We start from the raw sequence: 12,837 nt of genomic DNA on the forward strand, positions 1-12,837 counted from the left end.
GACAGTATTCGATTTGTCTCTGCATCTGGAAAATATGTATAAACATTCTCTATTATGTTGGTCTGAGTATTTCAAGTTTCAGAAATGAAAGCTTTTGCTTCAGGGTTTAATCTATTGCATAAAGCAGAGGTTACATTTCTTGTTTTCCCGTTCATTAATTATATCTTCCAATAATTAGTTTGCATGTGCAATGTATGCCTGTATGTAAAGGAAAATACACTGACGGCCAAAGGAAACTTTATGATAGTTTTAATTCACATCTAGTTTAGAAGCCACAACAGATAGACACATGAAGTAAAATGTATCGAAAAGATCAAAATCTCAACGAAGTTAACATTTAAAATGACAGTCACACATCATCCGTTATTGGCATGACAGTTATCCTAATTGAAGAGGGGCAGCAAAACGAGCTTTCAATGTAATGGAAAAAGGCAAACACATCTAAAATCTAAACTTCAATGACACGTCACATTAATAGCGTGTTTGGCCATTCAAACGCAACAACACTGCGGCGCAGAGAAAAAGGCAGTCGTCCGATGATGTCGCGTGGGATACGCCGCCATTCTTCTTGGATTGCTTGGGTCAGTTCTTGTCGGGTGTGTGGAGGCAGTGATCGCGAACACGACGATCCATGGCCTTCCAGAGGTGTTTTATGGATGACGGCCCGTGGAGCGTGCATGCCACGGCAACTCAACAATATTTTACAGCTATATTGCGGCGGTCTGTAAATAATCGAGTCTGGACCAGACAATCCTGTGATTGACATCATGAACATCCATCAACCAATGCGGCGAGTCTGACCACCCAATCCTGTTAGTCGCCTTTTACGACAAGCATCGTCGTCTACCCCGGATCTTCACGGGTCTCCAACATACGGCACGACCTCCTGAACGCAACATGCCGTAAGTCGTTCTCCCCTTCGGTGGTAAACACGCTGTCTTCCAGCAGCTCTGAACAGACAGAACCGGTTTTTATCAGTGAAGACGAACAACTGCCAGACGCGTCGCTGCCAACGACTTACACTCCGGGCCCATCTGACGACAATGTTGCGCTGTAACTTACTGTTCTCTATGAGGTATGTAAATCGAAATTTCTCGTTATTTAGATTAGTTTTAATGTTATTTCAAATGTATTTAAAAAACTCGAACTTTCGATTTTGTTCTCTTAATTTCGCTTATTTTCTCTTTATTGCAATGATTTTCTCGAAATTTCGAGTTTTCGAAAATGAACTTGAAATAACGAGAAAGTAATCGAAACTACGAAAATATAAACGAAGTAACGATAAAAAACCCTCGAAATTCGAGAAAATAAAAAATAATTGAAATAACGCGGAATTTCGATTTAAAAATATGTATATGCTACCAAAGTAACATCATTAGGCTTTCGTAGTTTTGCTCTATAATACTTTGTTGTGATTCTTATCAGTGGGTGAGTATGGTTTTAGGCCGTTATGAGCAATATTTCAGCAATATAACGGTTGTCATCGGCGTGACGAGCGAACGCTTTTACCATTAGCCTACCCCACCGCCTTGTTAAGATAAGTCGACGTGCTCTGTTGGCTCGCCACACACACGTGTTATAGTATTCATGAGCGATCTCATGCCTGAAAACTAGTCATTAACTCTGGTATTTCTGGTACAAATAATACCCACATTAATGTCAGAACTGGTTGTCAGTTTACACTGTCATATGTTTCCATTACTTACATAATGGACTTAACCTACTGTGTTTTACATTTCAGAAATTGGTTCACTGCTGATTTGGTAGTAAGGGTTCCATTCAAACGATAAATGCTTCTTCTTTCGACCATGACAAACTAAAGCAGTGGATAAATGTGCAAGATGAGTTTGTACTTGATTTGGTAGTTTTCCGAAATGGGATGTGGAAAGGGGTGGAAGGCAATGAACAAATGGAGGAACAAATAAATAACAGCACAAACAAATATATTTATCAAAGGTTTTTTTTTAAATAGCTATATAAAGTCAAGATAATGGTATAAATACAGTTGTGGCAAAATCTGGTAAAAACAGATTTCTCCTGAAACAACATGTTTCCCCTAGCTCGTCCACGATTTTTTTTTCGGAAATAAGCTAGCTGTGGCCACATGAAAGCGCACAAATGTTTATTTTAAAGAACAGCGTGAGACTGACACGCCTGAATGAATCACGATGCTTGAGGACAACTGATCAATACCACTTGCACTTATTGCACTTATCCGATCAATACCACTTGCTACAATGTCGGGGGCACGGGTGGGCCAGTCGTCTTGTTCGCCGCCATTCGCTGTGCAGAGTTGCGTCCTATGATTGTAGGTTCGAATCCCGGTTCACCACGGGTATGTTTCTAGGTTTGTGTTTTGATGAAATGTATAAATCCTGTTTCATGACCTCAAAAAATATTGTTTATGATCAGTTGTTTGATTATTGCATCTGCCTGAACTCAAATACCCCATTTTTCAGAATTCGTTTTGAAAATATAGGCCAAGACATATTATCAGGCACGCCATTGTGTTTGTCTTTGATTCACCAGCATCAGCATCGAATGCCTACAAACAATGGTGCTTTGAAAGAGAAAGAGTCCCGTGGAGATTTCGGTGTTGATTGCTGTTTCAATTAAATGAGGATGTGTGTTGATCGTGGTTTATGCTATCAACCACTAGTTTGATTAGACCATACTCCATCATTGACAGCCAACGTGATATAGCTGTGATGTGGCGCACTGTGGCGTAGAATTACCTGCACTAAAAATGAAAAACAAACAAACATTGGAATGAATGCTAAATGGACAAAGAAAACCGAATGAATCGATTTTTTTAAGATAACTAGATATATCGACCATTAATCAATAAATCATTAAGTATAATCAAACACACAAATAGAAGAATCAAATTAGCTTGTATTAATTGTTTTAACAGTATTTCAGGTATGTCACTGGGCATCAAATTAATACGAGAAGAAAGGCCAAAGTGACTCGGGTGAAACTTCCCAGCATTGAAATGGCGCTGACAGATCAAGTCAGTTTGGTATTATACCGCTTTCAACTATATTCAGTGAATTACGATGAATCAGCTTTATATGAGAGAAAATACCATGTGGTGTAATGTGATTTACGCTCATCACAATAATGAAACATACGAGCATGGATCATAATTCACGATTCAGGTATTCCACATCATGACCAGCGGATCCTTGCATGACAAAGGGACGCAACTCACCATAGCAAATTGTGGACAACGGATCCACTCGTGTCGTCCACAAGGACATGAGCCTTCTGTCAAAAGGAAGATCAAGATCCGGGGTAGAACAGGTCTTCAGCAACCCATGCTTGCCGTAAAAAGCGACTTTTCTTGTCGTAAGAGGCGACTAACGGGAGCAGGTGGTCAGGTTCGCTGACTTTGTTGATGCATGTCATCGTATCCCAATTGAGTGGATCCATGCTCATGATGTCAATCACTGCTTGTCTGGTCCAGACTCGCTTATTTACAGACCGCCATCATATAGCTGGAATATTGGTGAGTGCGGCGTTTAACAACCAACAAACAAACACAAACACAAACTAATGTGGCGTGACGCCTATTATGTGTTTTGTTGTGCATTGTTGTTAAACAAAGGTGTGATTTACAAGAATATGTAATTATATAGGTAGTTATTTACTGATTAAGCTCAAAGTTGTAAGAAAACACGACCGGCTGTGTAAAGAATTGGTGACCCGGTACTATTGCACACGCAATATATACACGCAATGTGTACCTCCATGTAATATACATTTACAAGGTAACTACACAGGCGTGTTACGAACGACTGACTGTGCACGACTGACATCTCAGCACTTTTGACAACACCTTTAACATTTTGGCTTTATTAGGCAGCCTTGCCGTCGACGTAAATCACGTCACAGCACCTTAGCCTGTTGTTTGATTGAAGTTATAAGTAGATTTAAGGTAGTTGCTATACAGTGCATATATATGGTGGAGAATAGAGTGTGTTGGGAAGGGTTTGGATGGAGTGGGTAGGGTGTTATTTAGGTCAATGATTGTGGATACACGTGGGCAAGGATCTGATGTGGGATAACTACGGTTGTCTGATATGGGGCAATGGAACCATGCATGCTAACACATGGGGTACGACCTCCGCATTTGAAAACATATGGACCAAAGTGACAAAAAAATATATTTCGTATTATAGAAATACCCCTTCTCCTACTGAAGGCACACTTGGGGATAAAGTTTAAAATCTGTCTTGTCCCACAACGCCAACACCATTCTCGATATGTATATTTGTATAGGTCAAATAATGTAATTATTGCGGAAAGGATTTTTCTGAGAAATGGCCAAACAGCGACTAGTTAAATAACAATCAACATCACGGAGACTGAACCTGTCCGTTTTTTAAAACTTTCTTTCTTAAGAAATACATCATCTGAGTGCGTCATTTGTGTGTGCCGTCATTGTCATCGTCACATTACGTACTGGTGTAGTTTGGTGAGAGAACACGTGGTCCAGTGGTCTGAGACGCCGCACTTTGTTGTGAAGAATTACCTGACGTTCCTTATGTGCCGGAATCTGCAGTTCCTTGAATTGAGTTTCAGATTATCCTGATCATGAACCGCTAATCTTCATCCCCATGTCAATGTGTGTACCGCCTTTGTCATTTGGGCGCTCACACATTCCCGGGGATATTAATGAAATACTGTCCTGGCGGAGTTCAAACGCATCAATACAAAATCAAACACAAAATGACAACCTTTTCCCATGTCGGCATAATTAACAGGTGGACCTTGTTTACAGGTAGGTATTATACACAGGTGCACATTATTTACAGGTATTTGTAATACACAGGTGGACATTATTTACACTTAGGTATTATTCACAGATGGACATTATTAACAGGTAGGTATTATTCACAGATGGACATTATTAACAGGAAGGTATTATTCACAGATGGACATTATTAACAGGTAGGTATTATTCACAGATGGACATTATTAACAGGTAGGTATTATACACAGGTTGACATTATTTACAAGTATTTGTTATACACAAGTTGACATTATTTACAGTAGGTATTATACACAGATGGACATTATTTACAGGTAGGTATTATTATTTACAGACGGACAGTATTTACAGCTTGGTATTATACACAGGTAGACGTTATTTACAGGTGGACACTATTTAAAGATAGGTATTATTCACAGGTCGACATTATTTACATGTAGGTATTATACACAGGTGGTCATTGTTTACAGGTGTGTATTAATCCCAGATAGTCGTTATTTTCAGGTAGGTAGTATTCACAGGTTGACATTATTTACAGGTAGGTATTATACACAGGTGGTCATTGTTTACAGATGATGTTTTTTACAGGTGGACATTATTGACAGGTAGGTATTCTCATCAGGTGTTTTTTTTTCAGAGACACTTACAGTATTCGGTTTTCTACAAGAGCTCATATTTCAACAGACCAGCAGGCTGTGTTTGAGAGCGTATAGTCTCATGCCAACCTACTTTACATAGCAACCTATACACGACTGTGCATGTCTTTTGAATTATTGAACATGCGGAGACGTCCTGTCGATCCAAATCAAGATATATTCACGGTAAATGACGTGAAGATGATTTATTAGGGCACATATAGACTTAATGTCGTGAATAGTAAATCGTTCAGGTGACATGTTTACCGAACCACCTGGAGTATACACGTGGTCTATTTATAAACCCCAGATTGACCTTAGAGATTTTAACAGCTCGACCGTTTTGTCAATACTGGATGAATACATTTGTATTGATGATTTGGTCTTCATCAGGTTTTGCTCTCTACATATCGTAATTAGCTACGTGACTTTGTACTGAATGACGACCGCCTCCGTGGCCTAGTGGTAGAGCGTCCGCCCGGAAAGCGGAATGTCTGGGGCTCGATCCCTGGTCGCGTCATATCAAAAGACTTTTAAAAAAAGTGTTGTTACCCTGCCTGGCGCTCGGCATTTAGGGGCTATAACAAGGACTGTGTCGGCTCGGTGTCAGTATACTGTGTCTGAGTGGGGTATTCATTTTAAACTGCGGCATGGTATCTCAGTGGGCTAGCACTATCATTTGGCTTCAGTCCTGACTAGTACAAGCAGACACACACACACACACACACACACACACACACACACACACACACACACACACACACACACACACACACACACACACACACACGTGGCTATATAAGTGCAATAATCTTGTACGCGACGTTAAACCCCATTTCACCTCACCTTGTACTGAATGTTTATTTCGAGCTTCGCAATGCGCGATCTTGGGTGAAGATTGGACACAGAAAACAATCATTAATATCCAGATAAAGGCGTATCTAAGATTAGAACCCAAGCAGATCTATCCAAGCTTCCAAGCTTGAAGCTATTTGTAATAAACATAGTCGCCACCTCAATGGCGTTAAACTAGATAAACACGACAGATGTTGAAGTGAGACGAGTTCTATGGATGAACAACTTCTTTATTACAATTAGTGCGACGTTTCGGTGTAGATCCTAACACCTTTATCAAGCAAGTGATCAAGGTGTTAGGATCTACACCGAAACGTCGCACTAATTGTAATAAAGAAGTTGTTCATCCCTAGAACGCGTCTTACTTCATCACTCCAACTTCTAAATGCCACTCAAAGAAGTTATACGACAGATGTTGTTTGAATGACTTCACTCTGAATCAATCCTAGTCGTCTTTAAAGCCACGAGCCGGCTTTAAGAGACTTAACTACGACGTTCATTGTCAGCGTTATGAGAAAGTTAGCCTGCAAGACAAACATAAAGTAATCTCGGCTAATTGCTCTCGGCCTTCTTGGTTAAACAGGGCTTTTTTATCAAGTAATTCAGTTACATTGACAGGCCTTCTTTGTCCTACCTTTACACGGATACGCTTTCACATAGAAAACCACCCAACACATTAAGAGACTTAATGATCATGATTTGTGAGTCATATTTTAATGTTACAAGAATCTGTTTGTTGGTGTTTTCACACGAATAGCATGATATTTGTAGTTCATGTGTTTACTATTAGTGAATAACTCAGCCCAGTTTGTGACTTGCCTGTTAATGTCAGAACAGTTGAATACCGAGCACTCCCGGGTCAAACTATCCCATTTCGTTGCTCTCTGATTCCAAGAAGTGCTACTGAGTATTTGCTTGACGTAAATAGCAAGACCCTTTGTGCGCAACTTGTAACAAATTACGTGTAAAACGTATATTTGCTGGAGTAAGTGAGATTGGTTTTAACGCCGCACTCAGCGATATTCCAGCTATAAGGCGGCGGCTTGTAAATAGTTAAGTCTGGACCGGACGGACAGTCCGGTGATTGAAATGAGCATCGATCAGTTAATGTTAATTGTTAACGCAAGAGAATAACCAGTCTAGATTATCCACCGAAACATATTAAGATTTGTCGTGAAGCTTAAAATAGCTATAAAAATTAATTATATGGGCCAATGAAAATGACACCCGGTGTTCGCGAAAAAGGTAAGCATTCCTGTCGTACCGGTAGCACCCGCCATTCACACAATTTGCATATAAATGTAAGTATGTTTTATTGCCGGACGCCGCACAGCGGTATTGCTATGCGACGGCGGCCTGTAAACAAACCAGACAATCAAATGATCGATGAACCAGAAAATCCAGTAACACGAGAATGAATTTATTGATTTAACTAATTAAAACAACATGTTAATTTGGGATTACGACGGTTATGTACAAGTGCAGATATTCTGATGCCTACAAGTAAAAAACCGTTAAAAGATCTATTCGTTTTGCAACACAGTGGGGGCAGTTTTAATGTCTCGGCCCAAACATGTCCTTGCAGTTTGCAGCATACATAAATGCTTCTGAGCTAGTGATGAAACTCGAGTACTTCAGTAAACCAGCTGAAACATCGACCCAGTTCAAGAAAATATCAATTGTCAAAGCGAAAGAATAACCAGTTTAGATTATCCAGAGAAACAGATTACAATTTGGCGTAAATGTCAAAATAGCTGTGAAAAAAATCACTTGATCAACTGGGTCGCTTCTAAGGACAAGCATGGGTTGCTGAAGGTCAGTTCTAACTCGGATCTTCTCGGGAGACGACAAGCATGGGTTGCTGAAGGCCAATTCTAATCCGGGTCTTTACGGGGGTAGACAAGCATGGGTTGCTGAAGGTCAGTTCTAACTCGGATCTTCTCGGGAGACGACAAGCATGGGTTGCTGAAGGCCAATTCTAATCCGGGTCTTTACGCGGGTAGACAAGCATGGTTTGCTGAAGGCCAATTCTAACACGGATCTTCTCGGGAGACGACAAGCATGGGTTGCTGAAGGCCAATTCTAATCCGGGTCTTTACGCGGGTAGACAAGCATGGTTTGCTGAAGGCCAATTCTAACACGGATCTTCTCGGGAGACGACAAGCATGGGTTGCTGAAGGCCAATTCTAATCCGGGTCTTTACGCGGGTAGACAAGCATGGTTTGCTGAAGGCCAATTCTAACACGGATCTTCTCGGGAGGCGACAAGCATGGGTTGCTGAAGGCCAATTCTAATCCGGGTCTTTACGCGGGTAGACAAGCATGGGTTGCCGAAGGCCAATTCTAACACGGATCTTCTCGGGAGACGACAAGCATGGGTTGCTGGAGGTCAATTCTAACACGGAACTTCTCCGTGGGAAGCCGGAAGTGAAACATGCACACTGCTGTGTTAGAAACCCAGAACCAGGTGCTAACAAGCCAATCATGATAGGAGAAATTCCAATCAAACATTAGCGGATCCTTGCATGACCAGGAACCAAAACTCCGATCAGCGAAATCCGTGATACGCTGAAGAAATTCTGCAACTTGTTTTTGCTATGATGTCACATAAACAAGAAGAGTGGAGACAAGATATTTTATGGATGACAACTTCTTTATAGTATTATGATGCGACGTTTCCGTATAGATCCTTATACATATGTCAAGCAGGAGTGAAGTAAGATAGCACAGTACAGACCTATGTAGAGCTGATCAGGATTAACTGGAGATAGCTGGAGTCTTCCATTGCAATATCAATACATTGTAGGCAGATAGAATGGTATCCCTGATGTCTGTTGATTGAAGGTTTGTGTCGGTGGATTTGAACCGCTTCTGCTAGTTTTCGTTTGGTAAAATCCTGAAGATTGTTTGATAGTATCTGTGCTTTGTCCAAAATGATATTGTGATCAGGACAGTTGATGATATAGTCTGAGCTAATTTTCGATCTGATTTGGTGGTAGATGCTTTCGGTCCTTTTTTTCTGACGTTTATGGAGCAGGGAGATTCACCTTTGTGTCACTCCTAAAATATCTTGTGTTTACTGTTACTTACCAACTTTTAAAAAAGCCAATCAAACAATTAACAAAAAGACTTGATAGATAGAAGGATCGTGCGTGTATGTGTTTAAATAAGCCACAGTAATATTTTATTATTTTTACAGCTTATATTTACTTTTAAAAAGATAACATTTCCTTTTCAATTCACTATCATTGATATGTACCCACGTCTGACCAGCAAGTAGCTGTTGGGTGTTGACATGACGCCCTGCCCGACCCCAAGAGCACGACTTCAGAGGTGGAACCACATTTGCCATCACTTGTTCGTGATGCAACCCATCCGGTTGTTATGTTACACGGTTCGCTTCCTGAGAATAAAACAGTTTGATCCCGTAATGCGTAAACCTCAGAGAGGGCGACTGTAGAAGATTGTATGAACTCTTCACGTATCTCATTTTTCGAGCGGTTTTCTCATACAGCTCAAAACTGAAATGTTAAGGGGATTGGGGCTGGATTGTAGGTCAAGATCGCTCATTGAAATGTCATAAAGACGATCAAAATCCGGGTATGTGTAACCGCCACGTCCCCGGACGACAGCATTTCTGTGCACTTTGCCTTGGACACCTGTGAAGATCCGGGGTAGAATTGAGCTTCAGGAACCCATGCTTGCCGTAAAAGATGACTACGTTTGTCGTAAGAGGCCAGGCGACTAACTATCTAAGGGGGACACAAGATATGGGCTTCATTCATTTTACCCATGTGGGGAATCGAACCCGTGCTTTTGGCGTGACAAGTGAACACTTTAACCACTGGGCTACCTACCCTAACGCCACCATGAGAAGCAGGATAGACGTGGCCATCGAACCTCGTGGTGGTTACACTCGCAACTGAGCTGAGTTTAAAACAATGAACGTTTTCAACTTTCCAGATCCATAATTATTGTGGTTCCCATTTTGTACTGTCGAAACTGTTATAATGATATTGACCATTACCATCATTATCTGTGTTTTCGTTCGTCAAGGGTCTTATCTCCTGTTTTTGCCATCGTTTATCAGACTTGACGCGAGTGATACCATGTTGTTAGACATAGATACATGGTCCAAATCACAAGGGTGCCTGATTAATTTCCAGGTGTATTCATTACATAATAGACATTTTGAAAGATGCCCTCTATGTATAAGAGACATACATTGTAATGTGAATGATCTCCTCTTTTTACACATGTTCATCATAGGCCTCATCTTCAAAATGGCATTTTCTGCCGTCGTATATCAGACTTGACGCGAGTGATACCATCTTGTTAGACATAAATACATGATCGAAATCAGAATGCTTAATAAAGTTTCAGGTGTATATATTACATAATAGACATTTGTGTAGTAATACAGTAGACCACGGATATACCGAACTACAGGGAACCAGAGAAATCAGTTCGTTATATCCGTTATTCGTTATAGACGTTTTCGCTCGGATACGTCCGCCATCTTGGATAAGACAAAACACAATACACGTAATTACAGCATTGATTTGTATTAGCAGTGATCATTCAATTGATAACAATTTATGACATTCATTTAGTAACATTAAATTCATAACATTTCCCGGAGATTGTTTTCAAATACATGTTCAAAATGTAAACATATTTATCATTTTACGATTTACATACGAAATGTATAGTCGGTGATTTTGCTGCGGCCTCGTTTCGCTGACTGCATTCGTGAAACGGCATCGTTCAGATCAGCCAAACTGTCAAAAGATGTTATGTCTGTTGATTTTTGTGTGTTCAAGAAGAGCTTTTGTGTTTCAAGCGCCTTATTTGCATCGGCAAAGGAGGGTGGGGCACCTTCCACGCAGTCAATCCCATCTTGCATGTCTTCATCGTCGGAATCCATTCGACTAGTGCTATCTCGTTTGTCAAATATGGACTGGATAATGTCGTCATCGCTCGGACGTTCGGCAACAAGAATATCTCTGTTGGCGTCTATGAATTCTTGGAGTCACTTGTGATGGAATGTCTGTGACCTTCTTTAACTCTGTCCATACATCCCGCAAGTCTGAAAACGGAATGTCATCCGATTCACTGTCGGATTCAGCTACACCATCCGTCAATACGAAGCCACCTTTGCTGAAACAGTTCTTTATCGATGTTGCATTGACTTGCCGCCACTTACCATCTCGATTGCATTCAGTATGCTTTTGTATATATGAAATGTGCCCTCTATGTGCATGCGACATACATTGTAAAAGACACTGTTTGTACATGTGAAAGATCTCCTCCATATTTCAGAGACATGTTTGGTGCATGTGAAAGATTTCCTCCATATTTCAAAGACATGTTTTGTGCATGTGAAAAATCTCCTCCATATTTCAGAGACATGTTTTGTACATGTGAAAGATCTCCTCCATATTTCAGAAACATGTTTTGTACATGTGAAAGATCTCCTCCATATTTCAGAGACAAGTTTTGTACATGTGAAAGATCTCCTCCATATTTCAGAGATATGTTTTGTACATGTGAAAGATCTCCTCCAATTTTCAGTAACATGTTTTGTACATGTGAAAGATCTCCTCCATATTTCAGAGACATGTTTTGTGCATGTGAAAGATCTCCTCCATATTTCAGAGACATGGTTTTGTACATGTGAAAGATCTCCTCCATATTTCGGAGACATGTTTTGTACATGTGAAAGATATTCTCCATATTTCAGAGACATGTTTTGTACATGTGAAAGATCTCCTCCATATTTCAGAGACATGGTTTGTACATGGGAAAGATCTCCTCCATATTTCAGAGACAGGTTTTTACGTGTGAAAGTTCTCCTCCATATTTCAAAGACATGTTTTGTACATGTGAAAGGTCTCCTCCATCGTAAATGAGCCTTATATCTCAGCCACCTGTCTTTTCTATTAAATGCATGTCTTAAGTCTTTGAATGGCATTTAGCATTTACATGTCTTGTACGAGGTTTCACTGTGCGTCAATGATGTTTGTTAGTTGGATTTTATTTAACGCCGCACTCAGCAATATCCCAGCTATATGATGGCTGTCTGTAAATAATCGAGTCTGGACCAGACAATTCAGTGACTGACATCACGAGCATCGATCCACGCAAATGGGATACGATGACGTGCATCAACCAAGTCAGCGAGCCTGACCACCCGATCCCGTTAGTTGCCTCTTACAACAAGCATAGTCGCCTTTTAGGGCAAGCATGGGTTGCTGAAGACCTATTTTACCCCGGATCTTCACGGATCTTTTGACAGTTTGGCTGATCTGAACGATGCCGTTTCACGAATGCAGTCAGCGAAACGAGGCCGCAGCAAAATCACCGACTATACATTTCGTATGTAAATCGTAAAATGATAAATATGTTTACATTTTGAACATGTATTTGAAAACAATCTCCGGGAAATGTTATGAATTTAATGTTACTAAATGAATGTCATAAATTGTTATCAATTGAATGATCACTGCTAATACAAATCAATGCTGTAATTACGTGTATTGTGTTTTGTCTTATCCAAGATGGCGGACGT

At 40.4% G+C, this 12,837-nt stretch overlaps 1 pseudogene; it reads right to left on the bottom strand.

Annotated features, from left to right (window-relative positions):
• Positions 1 to 10,959: 10,959 nt before the first annotated feature.
• LOC139471454 (tigger transposable element-derived protein 4-like) lies at positions 10,960 to 11,529 on the bottom strand (annotated as a pseudogene).
• Between the last annotated feature and the right edge of the window lie 1,308 nt (positions 11,530 to 12,837).

The sequence above is a fragment of the Haliotis cracherodii genome, unplaced genomic scaffold (genome assembly GCF_022045235.1).
Source record: "Haliotis cracherodii isolate W230 unplaced genomic scaffold, xgHalCrac1.p SCAF_22, whole genome shotgun sequence".
NCBI classification, from domain to species: domain Eukaryota; kingdom Metazoa; phylum Mollusca; class Gastropoda; order Lepetellida; family Haliotidae; genus Haliotis; species Haliotis cracherodii.